Genomic DNA, 14445 nt, shown 5'->3' with positions numbered 1-14445 from the left:
AATTGCACCGTGTTGCTTCTCCTTGGTGTATTTTTTTTTTTTTTTTTTTTTTTGAGATGGAGACTCACTCCGTCACCCAGGCTGGAGTCCAGTGGCACGACCTCAGCTCACTGCAAGCTCCGCCTCCCGGGTTCACGGCATTCTCCCGCCTCAGCCTCCCAAGTAGCTGGGACTACAGGCGCCGCCACCTTGCCCGGCTAATTTTTTGTATTTTTAGTAGAGACGGGGTTTCACCGTGTTAGCCAGGATGGTCTCGATCTCCTGACCTCGTGATCCGCCCGCCTCGGCCTCCCAAAGTGCTGGGATTACAGGTGTGAGCCACCGCGCCCGGCCCAGTGTATTCTTTCTTGTACTTCTTTTTTCTTCCTCTCTCCCTTTCTTTATTTCCTCAGTACTAACGTTTAAAAACATATGATCCAAGAAAGTAAAGTGTTGATTTCTTCTTACTAACCTGGGAAAGCAATTTGTGGCTGTGATCAAACTTGGAATCGATATGCCTGTGAACACAATGCCTGGTGAGCCATTTCCCCATCACCCACAGGAGACTTGGAAAGAAGCACTCACAGCCGTGCACCAGCCAAGTGAGGATCGTGGAAGCTCTGCAAATGGCTTTCAACAACAACGAATTTTCATCAGACACATGGATTTCGACTCAGAGACTGACTGTGGTTCATGCATTCCTTCACTTTACTGGCACTCGGGGAAGATAGCTGAAAAATTCCAGAGTCTCTGTAACTGGGATTGCCTGTTATTAGTAGGTTTCTCTGTCTGTTTGATTTTGTCTACATTTGAAAGGAAGGTTTTGAGGAATTCATGGAGCATGTGTACTCTATTTCCTCCCAGGTGAGATGATGTCCCTCCAGGAAAGTATCAGAATGCAGCCATTCTGATACCAAGGAATATGCTTGTTCCTTCCTCTCACTGTCACCCATTTGCTGGTTCACACCTTTGAAAGCCACCATAATGATGACATTAGGCAATGATTGTACGAAAGACAAGGGATGTTTGACCGAAGCTCCCAAATTCACTTCCTCTGTAATGGGACAGAGAGAGGGAAAGGGCTGTCTGGATTATAGAGATAACTGTCAGAACCCTCCATCTTTTTTCTTTTAATTTTAATTCAAAGAGATGGCCTGACATAACTGGTTCCATGATATAATTAGTCACATCTGATTTATTTGATTCGTTTTTAATCTTACCACCTTTTTTTTTTCTTTTTGGAATTAGGCAACATAAGATGTTAAAATCCTTTCTTGATACCTTTCTAATCCCAACCTGAGAGGTCTTAAAAGTTGGGTGTGTCTCTCTGTAGGCTTTTTGTCTACATTTTTAAGTATGTTATATAAGATATGAACACAGATTATTAATGAAGATATATATTCATTCTTTTTAAAGAGGAAATGAGATCAGGGCCTACAGAGGTATACTGTCCAATATGGTAGCCACTACTGAATGGGGCTATTTAAGTTTATATTAACTAAAATTACTTTAAAAGCCCCTTAGTTGCACTAATCACATTTCAAATGCTCAATAGGCCCATATGGCTCATGGCTACTATATTGGAAAGCCCAGGTATAAAACGCTCCCACCACTGCAGAAAGTTCAACTCAACAGTTGAACTAATTAACTAATAGTTATAATGCTATAATACTAATAGTTATAATGCTAATGTGAATTTACTGTTAAGAATACTCTATATATTCCTGACATATATAGCTCATATAGGTAATTCCTACAGATGACTCTATATAGCTGACATGTAGACTGTTTCTAACCACCAGTAAATTATCATTAGCTGCTTCTCCCCTTAAATATAATTCTCTGAATATAGAGAAGACAATGACTATCAGAATTCATCCTTGGTAGCAAAGACAAAAGGCAATCACGTTGTTGATATTTAATTTGGTTCTGGAACCTATTATTTAGAGGCCCAGTTTTAGGCATTGTGATTTCAATGGCAAGTGCTCAATTGATTATGCCTGTGTAGACTTGGCCAGTTAGAAATGTCCAGCCCTAATGGTCGCAATCTGATGCTTTCCTGGAGGGACACCATATCACCTGGGAGGGAACAGAGTACACACGCTCCATGAATTCCTCAAAAGCTTCCTTTCAAATGTAGATAAAACCAAACAGACAGAGAAACCTACTAATAACAGACAATCCGAGTTACAGAGACTCTGGAATTTTTCACTTGTCTTCCCAGAATGCCAGTCTTTGTTCCGATAACTTGGTATTTTGCAAAAAGTCCAACTCTTGGTGATTTAAAGCTAGGAAATTAACAGGAAATCAGAAAGCCAATGAGCATTTATAGGTAGTAAAAGCAAAGTGTGATTATCTGGTCTCTGAGGAGCTAATTACAGGTTCAGTTGAAAATGGGAGGATCATGAGAGCCATGTGCGTCTGCACACACACAAATGCACTCCACACCCACACATACACACACAAATGCACTCCACGCCCCCGCAACACGAATGCACTCCACACCCATACATACACACACAAATGCACTCCACACCCACACATACACACACACACAAATGCACCCCACACCCATACATATACACACACAAATGCACCCCATGGCCCCCCAACACAAATGCACCCAACTCCCACACATACACACACACAAATGCACTCTATGCCCCTGCAACACAAATGTACCCAACTCCCACACATACACATAGATACACACAGACGCACCCCACGCCCACACATACACACACAAATGCACTCCACGCCCCCACAACACAAATGTACTCCACACCCACACATACACACACACAAATGCACTCCACGCCCCCGCAACACAAATGCACTCCACACCCACACATACACACACGCAAATGCACTCCACGCCCTCACAAACGCACTCCACACACAAATGTACTCCACACCCACACATACACACAAACACACTCTATGCCCACACATATACACACACAAATGACCCCATGCCCCCCAACACAAATGCACCCAACTGCCACACATACACATAGATACACACAAATGTACCCCATACCCACACATACACACACAAATGCATCCCACGCCCACACATACACATGCACACACAAATGCACCCCACACCCACACATAAACACACAAATGCACCCCACACCCACACATACACTTACACACACACAAATGCACCCCATGCCCAGACATACACACAAATGTACCCCACACCCATACATACATATACACACACAAATGCACCCCAAGCCCAATACGAATGCACCCTACATGCACACACACACACACAAATGCATCCCAGGCCACACATACACTCACATACACACAAATGCACCCCACGCTCACACATACACACACACAAATGCACCCCACGCTCACACATACACACAAATGCACCCCACATGAACACACACACACAAATGCACCCCAGGCCCACACATACACTCACATACACACAAATGCACCCCAGGCCCACACCCACACATACACATACAAACACACCCCATGCCCACACACACACACACACACGTGCGCACGCACAAAACGCTTCCAGCCTGTACCCACCTCCAAAGAAGCAGAGAGCTGCATTGCTGCATAAATAAATCATTGGGATAGCTCACTGTTTGAGCACAATCGATACTTCCTCTGTACTAGGGTCAGGCACTGTACATCCATAGCCTGGCCTGACCCACAGTTGTATATAAAATATGATATTAAAAAAAACTCCCCACCAGCCCATTTCTGCTTGGGAGCCTCACAGTCCATCAATCATTCATTCCTCTTTGCCCACACCAGCACCACCAATAGGCCACAAACTTGGGGAAGTTAACAGCATTAGAAGGAAGGCTGTTCCTCAGGAAACCCACAGTTTCTGTCACAGAAATCGTATAGCACCTCTAGAAAAACATACAGTTTTCCTAGAGCGTAACTTAGCAGGAATTTACTGGAATGGCAGAAAAAGCCGAAGGGAGTCTTTTCATTTCAGTTATTTTGAGGATCTTATATGGGCATTATACACAATGCTCAGAGTACGAGATAACCTCTTCCAGCCCCTTCAAAGAACACCAAAGGTCTAACGGGGAGAAGGGAAGAGACAGAGCATGACAGTAATGTATCTTCTGCTCCACCAGGAACTCTCAGTCTTGGTACAACTGCCACTTCAGACTGGGCAACTGTTTGTCCTAGGGAGCTGTCCTGTACATTGTGAGATGTTAAACAGCATCCCTCGCCTCCACCCACTAGACGCCAGTAGCATTATAGTGCCCTTGCTCCACTAATGATGACAATCGAAAATGCCTCCAGACATCGCCAAAGGTCTCCCGAGGGGCAAAATTGTCCACAGTTGAGAACTGCTGAGTTAGGCATCAGAAAGGTCTCTATACTATCTGCACCGTATCTGAGAAGACGCCAAGGTAGACTTGAGCAGAAGTGCGTTGGCTTCTGCTTGCTAGGGCTTGCTGAGGCTGCAGACTTAGGCATCAGAAAGTCTCTGTACTATCTGGATCATATCTAAGAAGACACCAACACAGACAGGAGCAGAAGTGTATTAGCTTGCTAGGGCTGTTGACTTAGGCATCAGAAAGATTTGTGTACCATCTACGTCATATCTAAGAAGACACCCACATAGACTTGAGCAGAAGTGTGTCAGCTTGCCAGGGCTGCCATAACAAAGCACGGTAGACTGTGTGGCTTAAACAACAGAAATTTATTTTCTCACAATTCCAGAGGGTAGAAGTTCAAGACTAAGGTGTTTGCAGAGTTGTTTTCTTTTGAAGCCTCTTTCCTTGGCTTGCAGACGACCATCTTCTCCCAGTGTGCTGTTTCTATGGTATTCTCTCTGTGTGTCTGACTTCTAATTCTTTTCTTCTTATAAGGACACCAAACATACTGGATTCGGGACCAACCTAATAACCTCCTGAAACCCGAATTAACTCCCTAAGGACCCTGTCTCCAAACACACTGACATTCTGAGGGCCTGGGGGTGAGAACTTTAGCATTAGAATTAGGGGTGGGGGAGACACAATTCAGCCTCCAAATAAGAGGTAATTCTCAGACCCAAGCACATAATTTTGTGTCACTGATAACTGTGTTGCATTACCCATGGTAGACTTTAGTCCTAGTATTTAGAATTGGGTTCCCTCCACTACTCATTTCCTCCCTGTCATATAAAGAGTAACTTCCTTAACTTCCCTAACTGGGGAGACAAGAAGAATGAATCCAGCAGGTACAGCTCAGCCTCTCCCACTTCCTCTCATCTGCATCTGCCTCCCAGGCACACAGAGAACTTTGTGGCCTCTTCTCTCCTCCCAGGAAGGCTCTGCAGCCTCTGAATAGAGATTGATTTCTTTTCTCACATTAAAAAAAAAAATTCAACAGGGAACACCTTGAAATTGTGAGATTCCCTAGGTTGACAAACATCTTCTGTAAAGGGGCAGAAAGTAAATACTTTCGACTTGCAGGGCTATCCTAATACTGAGCTCTGCCGTGGCGCCCAAAAGCTGCTGCAGAAATACAGGCTTGCATAGGTGCAGCTGGGTATAAATAATAAAACTTTATTACAAAAATAATAATAATCCAAGTGCGCTAAATTTAGCCCATGGGCTGCAGTTTTCCAACCCCTGCCCTGTGGCATTAAATACATTATTTGATTTATACAATTTCAATTGCTATTGGATTTGGTCAAGTTTAAGTAAAATGAGGAGCCTGTGGATATGTGATAAGTACTTTCCTATGATGATAGCCCCAAAAATTCTGTAGTTCTCACCCATGACTTCTAATGGATATATACAAGAATATTTACAATAACAGACACTTGAAAGGGCGTATTAAGCTGCCTTTCTGTTCCTTGTTTTTCTTTCCTTTCTGCTGACCACTTTGCCTCCAGCTCTGGTTTCTAATTTCTTTCCTCATTAAAAGTCCTGTCAACCATCCCGAGAATAGAGCTGTTCCTTTAAAAATATCCATCTCATAAAGGACCTGTAGCCTGCAGGCATGAGACAGATAGATAGGAACAGTTCATGAAATCCCCCTCCAAACAACAGACTTATGAGAAATAAATTTGAACTTTGATTTCAAATCGCTCCAAATAAATCATCTTCAAACTCGAGGTGAGTTGTCCTCAGAATGCGTTTTGCAGCATCATTGCTGCAAAAATAAACCCTGACTTTTCTAGAGGTGAGTTTAGAATGCATCTCCTCCCTTTATTAGATTTGCACCCAAATTATCAGCCAAGATCAAGCCACATAAGCTTATCCTACATCAGCAGGAAACATTAGCAGAGAGGGATGTGGAAGATCCACTTGTATTACACATTAGACCCAACAGTCATCATTTGGAGATGCCATAAAGAAGTCTTGCTTATGTGCAACGAAGCCGTTTCAGCATTGTCACCAACAGGCAAAAACGGAAAACAGCCCAATATTGATTAAAAGGCAGGTGATAAACCATCAAGGATACACATACAAATTACAGAATGCTGCATTGTTGCTAAAAAGAATGTTGCAGTGCAGATGTACCCCATGGAAAATATTCCTGATGTACTGTTGTATTATTAGTCTGTTTCCATGCTGCTGATAAAGACATACTCAAGACTAGGCAATTTACAGAAGAAAGAGGTTTAATGGACTCCACACGGCTGGGGAGGCCACACAGTTACAGCGGAAGGCAAGGAGGAGCAAGTCTCATCTTACATGGACGGCAGCGGGCAAAGAGAGAGCTTATGCAGGGAAATCCCCCCTTATAAAACCATTGGATCTCATGAGATTTATTCACTGTCATGAGAACAGTATGGGAAAGACCCGCCTCCATGATTCAATTACCTCCCACCCGGTCCCTCCCACAACACGTGGGAATTCAAGATGAGATTTGGGTGGGGACACAGCCAAACTGTATCAACTGTTAAACAGAAAAAAAAGTAATACCGGCCGGGCGAAGTGACTCACACCAGTAACCCCCAGCACTTTGGGAGGCCGAGGAGGGCAGATCACGAAGCCAGGAGTTCAAGATCAGCCTGGCCAACATGGTGAAACCCCATCTCTACTAAAAATACCAAAATTAGCCAAGCGTGATGGTGGACGCCTGTAATCCCAGCTACTCGGGAGGCTGAGGCAGGAGAATAGCTTGAAACTTGGAGGCAGAGGTTGCAGTGAGCTGAGTTCGTGCCATTTCACTCCAGCCTGGTAACAAAGCAAGCCTCAAAAAAAAAGTAATACATACATATATAGATACGAATAGGTACATATATATTTTACATGTATATGCCTGTACATATGTATGCTAATGAATATATAGGTGATATTTAAACCAAATCATATATATGTTTGTAGATGTATATTTATTGATCCATCTTTTTCTCTCATACATACCCACTATCTCTAAATATTTTTGTCAATACACAGAAAATAGATACTGTTCATAGTAGTTTTCTCTGGGAACGGAAGTACATTTACAAGGCTTGTGTGGGTTGGGAGGGGAATTTTATCTCTCTCTGTACTCTTATATGTTTGATTTGCTTGGAGCAATTATATTTGTATTTTCAAAAAATAAGAAAACTACACTATCTACCCTAGAAGAAAAATAATTTTTGAAATACTTTTTAATAAGATTCTTTATTGTCATATAAATTACAAACATTTATTGTTTAAAAAAGCAAAAACAGAAAAAAAAATGTATATGGAGTAAAAAGTGAGGTCGTTATTTTTTTTGTTTGGTTTTTGTCTTGTTTTGTTTTTTGAGATGGAGTCTAGCTCTACTGCCCAGGCTGGAGTGCAGTGGTACAATCTCTGCTCACTGCAACCTCTGCCTATGGAGCTCAAGCAAATCTACTTTTATCGGCAGATTCGTATTTCCAGCTAAATAACTAAGGGAGAAAATCCACTAGCTCCTTCACAATGTGATTTTCCACTTCTGTACTCCCAGTTTTGTCCAGTTTTCTCCATAATTTCTTTTTATTATTGTTATTATTATTTTTTTGAGATGGAGTCTCAATCTGTCATCCAGGCTGGAGTGCAATACCATGATATTGGCTCACTGCAACCTCCACCTCCCAGGTTCAAGTGATTCTCCCGCCTCAGCCTCCTGAGTAGCTGGGATTACAGGCGCCTGTCACCACACCTGGCTAATTTTTGTATTTTTAGTAGAGACAGGGTTTCACCATATTGGCCAGGCTGGTCTCAAACTCCTGACCTTGTGATTTGCCCGCCTCAGCCTCCCAAAGTGTTGGGATTACAGGCATGAGTCACCGCGCCCAGCCTCTCCATAATTTCTTAGGCATGAGCTGTGGGATTTGAAAGATTTATACTGTCACAAATGCTATATTTAACATAATTGTATTCATCAAAATTTTTTTGAGTGAGGTTTTAAATTAAAACACTGGCTCAAATTGGCTTAAGCAAAAAAAGAAATGTATTCGTTCACATAAGTGAAAAATCTCAGGATAGCTCTAGATTGCAGCAGGGCTACATTCAGGGACTTGGGACTCAGTCCTAGCCCTGTGGTCTTTCTAGGATGTTGGCCACCTTCTCAGGGAGGCAGAAATGGCCAGCAATTTCAGGCTCAATGTGTTCAGTCTCTAACAGCTTTAACAAGGGTTCTGAGACTAAGTCTCCTGGAGAGACTTGAGCCACTTGGTCACGTATGAGCCAATCCCTGTGGCTGGGAGATGGAGTTACACCAACTGGTTAGGTTTAGGTTCCATACCCTACTCTAGAGCTTGGTAAGGAGCCAGCTGTCTGGAAGCATGGAGGAAAAATGCAAGAGAGGTGGTCCCCTAAGAAAAATGCAATTATAGGACCACAGGATGAGGAAATGGAGACCGAATAGATGAAAACAATGGTGATTTTGTGTAAAAGACCTTGCCATGAGCAGAACTGATTTGGAATTGACCTAGAAAGTTGTTCCTCCAGCCTTCTGCCTCCCTCGACTTATTAAGTGCTAGTACCACAGGCTACATTCAGAGCTTCATGCAAGGTCAAATGTCCTCAGATTGAGTGTCTTTTTACTTGCTGTTCCATCAGCTTAGAACATGCTTCCCCAGATCCCTTCCCATCCTTTAGGTCTCACCTGAAACTTCACCAAAGTCATTAACGGAAGCCCATGTGAAGACCATCACCTGTGTAAATTCCAGTCGTGAATTTCAGTGAATTCACTGGCATAGCATTCAGAAGAGGCTCTAGAGCTGTGTTGTCCAAGATGACAGCTGTTGGCCACATGTGGCTAATTAGATAGAATTTAAAATTCACCTCCTCGGTAACACTAGCTTGAGTGTGAGTGCTCAGCAGTCACATGCGACTAGTGGGTACCTCATAGACATTGATACACTACATGGGTGTCACTGCAGAAAGTTCTATTGGACAGTGCTTTTCTGCAATCTTTTCTCATTCCCCTCTCCCCTTCAAAGATTTAAAAATGAAGAAGGGCATGTGACTGTACTAGGAAAGGCCAAGTGACCTCTGAAAGGCCTCCCAGGCTACAGGGACTATAATAATATTTAACAATGAAAAAAACAGATAAATGCTCAAGTAGGAAAAGTTATGCTTTTTTCCACTCTGAACATTAAAAAACTAAATCAAAAAGGAAACATTCTTTACTTTTTCTGTTGGAAAGAGACAAAGAGCTGTATAAAAACAATGACAAGGAGAGGAAAATGAAATCAAATGCTAGTTGGACTGAAGGGCTCTTATTCATGTCTTCTTTTTTTCTTCCATATCTAAAAGTTTGCTTTTTTCTTTTTCAAGATTTTTTGAAAAATTTCAATAGCTTTAGGGGTACAAGTTAGTTTTGGTTACATGGATGAATGGAACAGTGTTGAAATTTAGGATTTTAGTACACCTGCCACCTGAGAAGTGTACATTGTACTAAATCGCTTTTTGCTCCTCATCCCTCTTCTACCCTCCTGTCTTCCGAGTCTCCAGTGTCCATCATACTACTCTGCATACCTTTGCATACTCATAGCTTAGCTCCCACTGACAAGCGAGAACATGCAGTATTCGGTTTTCGATTTCAGAGTTATTTCACTTAGAAGAAACCTCCAGTTTCATCCAAGTTGCTACAAAAGACATTATTTCGTTCTTTTTTATGGCTGAGTAGTATTTCATGGTGTGTATACCATATTTTCCTTATCTACTTATTGGTTGATGGGCACTTAGGCTGATTCCGTATCTTAGAAACTGTGAATTGTGCTACGATAAATATATGCACGCAGGTATCTTTCTGATAGAGTGACTTTTTTTCCTCCGGGTAGAGATCCAGTATTGCGTAGTGGGATTGCTGTATCGCATGGTAGACCTACTTTTACTTCTTTGAAAAATCTCTGTACTGTTTTCCATAGAGGTTGTACTCCTTTACATTCCCACCAGCATTCTTTTTTTCTTAAACTTTTAAGTTGAGGGGTACATGTGCAGGTTTGTTATATAGGTACACTTGAGTTATGGGGGTACGTTGCACAAATTATTTCATCACCCAGGTATTAAGTCTAATACTTGACAGTTATTTTTCCTGATCCTCTCAGCAACAATAGGAGATAAGTTACACACAGACTTTCTAACAAGCCATATTTGCTATTATTTCCAGTGGTTGACAGAACAGATTTTGTTGAGTGCAAATAAAGTTGAGATAGATATAGTGTTTGCGATCAAACCCAGATCTTGGCCTCATTCTGTTCCTCCAGCCTTTAGTCCACCCCTTCCCTTACCACGTGCTGCATTCAGAGCCTCCTGCAAGGTAAAATGTTCTCAGATTCCCTATCATTTTATTTGCTGTTCCATCAGCCTAGAGTATGCTTCCCCAGATTCTCTTGCATTCTTTAGGACTTAAGGTTTCTGCTTAAATTTCATGTCACCATGATTTTTTTTTTTTTTCCTGAAAACCTTAGCCAGCACATACATTATGATTCTCCATTACAATGTCCCATGAATTTACTTTTTTTTTTTTTTTTTTTTTGAGACAATCTCACTCTGTCATCCAGGCTGAAGTGCAGTGGCACAATCTTGGCTCACTGCAACCTCCACCTTCTGGGTTCAAGAGATTCTCCTGCCTCACCCTCCTGAGTAGCTGGGATTTCAGGCACCCATCACCATACCTAATTTTTATATTTTTGGTAGAGACAGGGTTTCACCATATTGGCCAGGCTGGTCTCAAACATCTGACCCCAAGTGATCTGCCTGCCTCACCCTCTAAAACTGCTGGGATTACAGGCATGAGCTACCGCACCTGGCCTATGCATTTACTGTTAATAATTATCATCTCTAAATGTTTTGTTTACTCTTTTTTCTCCCTAGTATATCCAAATAGAATGTAAGTCCCATGGGGACAGAAACCATGTCTTTATTTCCTGTTGTTGCTCCAACGTTCAGTGGACATTCAGTAAGCATCCGTGGGATGAATGAATGAATGAATCAGTGAATGGACAGAGAAGGACAGGTGGAAAGACGACAAAGAGTTGCGCTCATCAAGCTAACCTGCATGACTGGCTGGGAACAGAACTAAGAATGGGCTACCAGACACCGCTTGGCCCAACTATCATTGGGACTGAAAGTATTTTAGGTTTTCCCTTTAAAAGGGTGGGCCATTTTCAGAATTGCTGAGCTTGATCATTTGTGCCCAGATTGAGCAAAGGGAGGTGAACTGGAGTGCTTTTAAGTCCAGCCAATTTGCATGCCAGCTGCTGTCATAAAAGTGGGGTGAAGTTCAGATGCTCAAGTGGAAGACATCGAGGGCATCTAGAGCTTAAGGTGACTAGGGAATGCTCACCTTTCCCTCTCCATAGGCAAAGGCTGGGAGGCACAGAAAATGCACATACATTTGAGATCACATTATGAGTGATTAATAAGGTCACCCAAGTACAGTTTATCATACTTCACAGCATGCAGACAGCATTAACATCCTGCTACCTCATTCCCTGAGGGCCACCGTAAAGAACTTTGCAGATTCAACTTTCTCCAGGCCTCATTAATATTGGGAACCACAGGATATATACAAACGCTAAGCACAGGTTCCTGAACATAAGCAGGTACTTCAATACGCAAATGAAATAGATGAATTTCAGAAGATCTTTAAAAGTTACAACAAAAGACCATTTGCTATTCCCACACATTTCAGTGTGAACACATTTAAACATTTAACGTTTGTGTGGAATCCGTCCAGTGGTTTTGGAATGATAAAGGTGCTATTAGGCTAAAAGGGGCAAACATTCTAATAAAAAGGTAGATTCTAAAACAGACCTGATACTTTGATGGGAGGTAGAACAGAGAATGAAATATAGAATTGGTGAGACACTGGAAAGGCAAGTGGTTGTTGATGAATAATGGTCAACGATAGTTTGTCAAGAAACTACCCCAAGCGAAGCTCATTTTCTCTGTTGCTATAACCCAAGTCAACCGGGTTGGAGGAGAGGTCAGAAATCACACATCTGCCATTATGCTTGTGGAACATCCATGAAGAAGACAGGTGTACAGGCCCAGTGAAGATACAGTTCGCTGGTGGAATGGTTGTGCCAAACAGTACTGACAGAATGGATGGCTCTCCACCAGGAAGGTAATCACTAGTGATGGGCTGCAAGTCTCTATCCCTGACCCCCATCCTGGTCAATGGTTTTTCTAATGACTTTGCTTCTCACTAGCAGGAAGAAATTGATGATAAACCATGTACTGTTTAATTCATTTCTTCAACTAATAATTATCGAATATCTTCCATTTGATAAACATTCAGCCGAAGGCATTAGGTTAGCAAAGATAAATTGGACAATTTCTGCCCTGAAAAAACTCAGTTTAGAGGTGGAGAGACAGTGGTCTGGCATTTACATAAATTCTCATAATACAGTCCTGATACATTATAGGACCTTAATAATAAATAGCCACTGAATGAATGTGGCATCCTCTATCTTGCATGTTTCTATTTGTACTGGGCAAACTTCTTTGCTCTATTCCTCTACCTTCATTTGGGGAACTCCTACTTATTCTTCAGGTTTCAGCTCAGATGCTACCTTTCTCAGAAATTCTTTTTGTACCCACCGAGTCCCACCCAAGGCAAGGAGATGTACCTCCTTTCAGAGTCACTATGACTCTGGTAACACCTGTTTTTTATTTTGCAACTGCCTGTTTACTTGCCTGTCTCCCTGACTAGCCGCTATCCCCTTGGGGTAAGGTTCTTCACCTTACTATATTTGTATCTCTAGAACTCAACCGATTCTGTAGCAAATCACTGGGTCCCAAAACCAATAATCAAATGCCAAGTTTAATGCAGTTCTGGCACCAGGACTAAATCTTGGTAAAATGACTTTTGCTGTTCCTTTCACATGTAAGATTCTTGAGGAGAATTAAATATAGTAGTCTAGGGTTTCAATCCTGGAACATAATGACCGTGGGAGTATACCTTGTAAAGGGGTCCTACTGGTGAGCCATAAACTAATCCAAAGATCTAAACCTTTTATTTTGTTCTTACAGGTGGGTAACCTGTAATTTCATTGTTGGTGGTGGTATGTTCAAATTAAGTACTGTTTGCTAATATTTAGCTTCTAAGTGCACTAGTAAGCATGGCTGAAATCTACTATGAAAAATCCAACACTGACATATTACTAGTTTACTGAAGACCCAATTCAGTATTTTCACTAGAAGTCTGAATTCTAGACAACAGTACACGTATAACCTATCACTCTCTACATAATAGGTTATTTGCAATTATTTAGCATTATTTTATCTAATTCTAATTATAACTCTAAGGAATTTTTATGTATTGCTACTACATTTTACAGAGGAGAAGACAGAGGTAGCAGAAAACTAAGTTAATTTCCCAAGGTAACTCAACTAGCAGGAGATAGAACCAGATGTGGAGATCAGGCTCCAGAGGAATCCTTTTAACATATACACCATATTTCATCTTAGCATCTGTAGAGTTGTCAAGCTTGAGGGGCACATGAGAAGGCAGGCATAAGTGGGCTGTGGTTGAACAAAAAATGTCAGAGATGAATGATCTTCAGTCTAGAGGTGAAGACAATGTGGGGTTAGAGTGAGAAAGAAAGTACCTGCTTGGAATGAGAGATATAATTGTTTTGAGTGACTGGAGTATGGATGGTGTAGTAGCAACAAGGAGAGAGAGGGATTGGCGTGGTTGCTCATGTCTGTAATCCCAGCACTTTAGGGGGCCGAGGCAGGTGGATCATAAGGTCAGGAGTTCAAGACCAGCCTAGTCAAGTTCATGAAACCTCATCTCTACTAAAAATACAAAAATTAGCCAGGCATGGTGGCGGGCACCTGTAATCCCAGCCACTTGGAAGGCTGAGGCAGAGAACTGCTTGAATCTGGGAGGCAGAGGTTACAGTGAGCCAAGATAGCACCACTACACTCCAGCCTGGGTGACAGAGCGATGATACTTTGTCTCAAAAAAAAAAAAAAAAAAAAAAAAAAAGAAAAAGAAAAAGAAAAAAAAATGGAGATTGGGAGAAAGGAAAACTATTACTTGGAGTGTATGTTTAAAAAC

At 41.9% G+C, this 14445-nt stretch overlaps 1 protein-coding gene across 1 annotated transcript in view; it reads right to left on the bottom strand.

The window, feature by feature from the left end:
• Positions 1 to 14445, bottom strand: part of RBFOX1 (RNA binding fox-1 homolog 1) — a 2485336-nt gene that overhangs the window by 934251 nt on the left and 1536640 nt on the right.

Source organism: Macaca fascicularis, chromosome 20 (genome assembly GCF_037993035.2).
Source record: "Macaca fascicularis isolate 582-1 chromosome 20, T2T-MFA8v1.1".
Classification (NCBI taxonomy): Eukaryota; Metazoa; Chordata; class Mammalia; order Primates; family Cercopithecidae; genus Macaca; species Macaca fascicularis.
Note: the sequence above shows the minus strand (reverse complement) of the source record. Positions and strands in the feature narration are given on the sequence as shown.